Source organism: Brassica oleracea, chromosome C8, assembly GCF_000695525.1.
Source record: "Brassica oleracea var. oleracea cultivar TO1000 chromosome C8, BOL, whole genome shotgun sequence".
In the NCBI taxonomy this organism is placed as follows: domain Eukaryota; kingdom Viridiplantae; phylum Streptophyta; class Magnoliopsida; order Brassicales; family Brassicaceae; genus Brassica; species Brassica oleracea.
Window position 1 is genome coordinate 9,007,954 of NC_027755.1, and position 4,157 is coordinate 9,012,110.

At 40.0% G+C, this 4,157-nt stretch overlaps 1 pseudogene; it reads left to right on the forward strand.

Annotated features, from left to right (window-relative positions):
• The window catches only part of LOC106308594, a 5,936-nt pseudogene continuing 1,779 nt past the window's right edge, over positions 1–4,157 (forward strand).

Sequence of the window (4,157 nt, forward strand, 5' to 3'; positions counted from 1 at the left end):
ATGGTGAGTGAAATTAAAAAAGAAGAAGTTGCTACTGAGTACAAGCTGTTGCTTGAAGCTAAAACAAAACGCATGAATAAGATGATGGATACTAAGCTTGATGCCTTTAGACAAGAGTATCAGCCCCAATACTCTGATCAAAGGCGTGGCCAAAGGAGAGACATGCATAATCCGAACCAACAAGAACATGCTGGATCGCAAGAGACAGACGACTACTATGAGCACGTCAGTTCCGGTTTCAGACAAAGCCAGAGAAGGCAAAGGCGTGCACATGAAGGTAGAAGAGATGAGCTAGCTGGTGTGAAGCTCAAGATATTCCCGTTCCATGGAAAGGCCGATCAAGACGCTTATCTAGAATGGGAGAAGAAGACAGAGCTCGTCTTTGATTGCCAGCAATACTCTCAAGCTAGGAAGATCCGAGTAGCTGCAACAGAGTTCTATGACTATGCCCTGAGTTGGTGGGATCAATTAGTCACAAGCAGAAGGCGCAATGGAGAAGACCATGTTGATACATGGACTGAGATGAAGACTATCATGCGGAAGAGGTTTTTTCCGAGCCACTATCATCGTGATCTCCACAACCGGCTGAGGAAACTCACACAAGGATCACGCACCGTGGAAGAATACTATCAAGAGCTGGAGATGCTTATGTTGAGAGCTTGTGTCTCGGAAGACAGGGAAGCTACTATGTCTCGATTCCTTGGAGGATTAAACCGTGAAATACAAGATAACTTGGAGATGCAACAATATGTGGAGATAGAAGAGATGTTGCACAAAGCCATGCTAGTGGAACAACAGTTCAAAAGAAAAGGCCCCTCTCGCTCTAGCTATGGAACAAGCAAGTATCCAAGTTCTAAATATGAGAAACCAAACTATCAGAAGGAGAGCACGCCATATCAGAAAGAAGAGGCCAAGCCAAGCATAGTCTACAGCAAAGATAAAAGAAAGGCTGAAGCTACTAGTTCAAGAGCTAGGGATGTAAAGTGCTTTAAGTGTCAAGGAAGAGGACACTATGCTAATGAATGCACCAACAAGAGAATCATGATCCTTCTTGAGAATGGCGAGTATGAATCTGAAGATGGAGAGAATAAAGAAGAAGAAAAAACCCACTCTGGAGAAGATTATGAAGAAGAACCAGTACGTGGAAGGTTACTAGTAGATAGAAGGACTCTAAACTTGCAAACTAAGACCGAGGAGCTTGAGCAAAGAGAGAACCAGTTCGACACAAGATGTCTGGTCCAAGGAAAGGTTTGTAGCCTTATTGTTGATGGAGGGAGTTGCGTGAATGTTGCTTGTGAGACTATGGTAACGAAACTTGGATTGAAGATCCAAAAGCATCCTAAACCGTACCGTCTACAATGGCTCAATGAAGAGGGCGAGATGAGAGTGTCTACTCAGGTGATGGTTCCTTTGGCTATTGGAAGGCATGAAGATGAAGTCTTGTGTGATGTCTTGCCTATGGAAGCTGGACACATTCTTCTCGGGAGACCTTGGCAATCAGAAAGCCGTGTGATCCATGATGGCTACACCAACAAACACTCTTTTGAGTTTAAAGGCAGAAAGACAGTCTTTATACCAATGACTCCTAAAGAAGTTCAGCAAGATCAAATTCAGCTCCAAAAGAAGAAAAAAATTGATCTACCACCAGATAAGAACAAGCAACAGAACTTCTATGTCAAAGCTGGTGATATCAAAAGAACTCTCTATTCTAAGCAACCTGTTCTATTACTAGTTTTTAAAGAATATCTTCTAACTTTGACTGATCTTACACCGGTATATCCGAGTGAACTTGTTGCTCTTTTACAGGAATATGAGGATGTGTTTCCAGAGGAGAGTCCCATTGGCCTACCACCCATACGTGGGATTGAACATCAGATACATTTTGTACCAGTATCAACACTACCAAACTGACCAGCCTATAGAACTAATCCGGTTGAAACAAAGGGGTTGCAAAGACAAGTAGAAGAGCTGATGGAGAAAGGATATATCCGAGAGAGCTTGAGCCCTTGTGCTGTCCCGGTTCTACTTGTACCCAAGAAAGATGGTAGCTGGCGCATGTGTGTTGATTGTAGAGCAATCAACACAATCACGGTGAAGTATCGACATCCTATACATAGATTAGATGATATGCTTGATGAATTGCATGGTTCTTGCATCTTTTCTAAGATTGGTTTAAAAAGTGGCTATCATCAGATTAGGATTAAAGAAAGAGATGAATGGAAAACTGCATTTAAAACTAAACATGGATTATATGAATGGCTAGTTATGCCATTTGGACTAACCAATGCACCTAGTGCATTCATGAGACTGATGAATCATGTTCTTAGATTATTCATTGGCATATTTGTTGTAGTTTACTTTGATGACATCTTAGTATACAACAAATGTTTTGAGGAACATCTAGATCATCTTAAGTCTGTTCTTGATGTCTTGAGAAAAGAAAAACTCATTGCCAACTTGAAGAAATGCACTTTTTGTACGGATAACTTTGTCTTTTTAGGTTTGGTTGTAAGTGCAGATGGAGTTAAGGTTGATGAGGAAAAGATCAAGGCTATCAAGGAATGGCCGAGTCCAACTACAGTGGGAGAAGTGAGGAGCTTCCATGGACTTTCTGGCTCCTATAGACGCTCTGTAAAAGACTTCAGTACTTTAGCAGCTCCATTGACTGAAGTGATCAAGAAAGATGTAGGATTCAAGTGGGGAGAAGCACAAGAAATGACATTTCTAATCCTTAAAGAGAAACTTACCCATTCTCCTCTTCTCATTCTCCATGATTTCTCTAAAACATTTGAAATTTAATTTGATGCCTCAGGGATTGGTATTGGTGCTGTCTTAATACAGGATAGAAGGCCCATAGCATACTTCAGTGAGAAGCTTGGAGGAGCTACTCTCAACTATGCGACTTATGATAAAGAACTATATGCTTTGGTGATAGCCTTGCGAACTTGGCAACATTATCTATGGCCTAAGGAGTTTGTTATACACACAGACTATGGCTCAGCGAGAGACACGCAAGATGGGTTGAGTTTATTGAGACATTCCCTTATGTTATCAAGTACAAACAAGGTAAAGAAAACATAGTTGCTGATGCGCTATCCAGAAGGTATCTTCTCTTGAATACTCTTGATGCTAAGTTGCTAGGATTTGAACAACTTAAAGGTATGTATAAAGAAGCATATGAATCTTGTGAGAAATTTGCGACTGGACATTACTTTAGACATGATGGCTTTTTGTTCTATGATAATCACCTGTGTGTGCCTAATTGCTCTTTAAGAGACTTGTTTGTCAGGGAATCACATGGAGGAAGTCTTATGGGACATTTTGGAATTGCCAAGACTCTTAAAGTTGTGCAGGATCACTTCTTTTGGCCACACATGAAGAAAGATGTAGAGAGAATATGTGGAAGGTGTGTAACTTGCAAGCAAGCTAAGTCCAAAGTCCAATCTCACGGTTTGTACACTCTATTACCCATTCCTTATCATCCTTGGAATGATCTTTCTACGGATTTCATTGTGGGATTGCCTAGAACTAGAACTAGAAAGGATTCAATCTTTGTTGTTGTTGATAGATTCTCTAAAATGGCACATTTCATAGTTTGTCATAAGACTGATGATGCATTGCACGTTGCTAACTTGTTTTTTACGGATATTGTTCGTTTACATGGAATGCCTAGGACTATAGTGTCAGAGAGAGATGTGATATCACTCAAATTACCCTAAGGAGTGATTTATACTCTCTCAAATAAGAGGTCGAGTTGTAGTACTTAAGGATCGAATTCACAGGGAGCTAGGGAACCAATTAGATCTAATAGTTATATGATTAAACTAGGCTAATATTTTATAAAGTAGTAAATAAATAATGCAAAGCAGTAATAAAACACTAAACAAGTTGAACAAGACTATTGTTCAGCTTGGCAAGGATTTGTTTGATGGAAGGATGGTTTGCTAGATCTAGGGTTTCTATTCAGGTAATCAGGATTATAATGATATAGAGGCTAGTTGTTGCTTGCAAGATATTATAGAACTCAAACAATAACAATAATCTACCATTTCTCGCATGTCTAGATTATCTATCACTAGATCTAAGATCTCAGCTCTCGCATGTTGATCTCTAGAAAGTGTCGATCGATTATTCTATAGGAATATCGATCGATACAC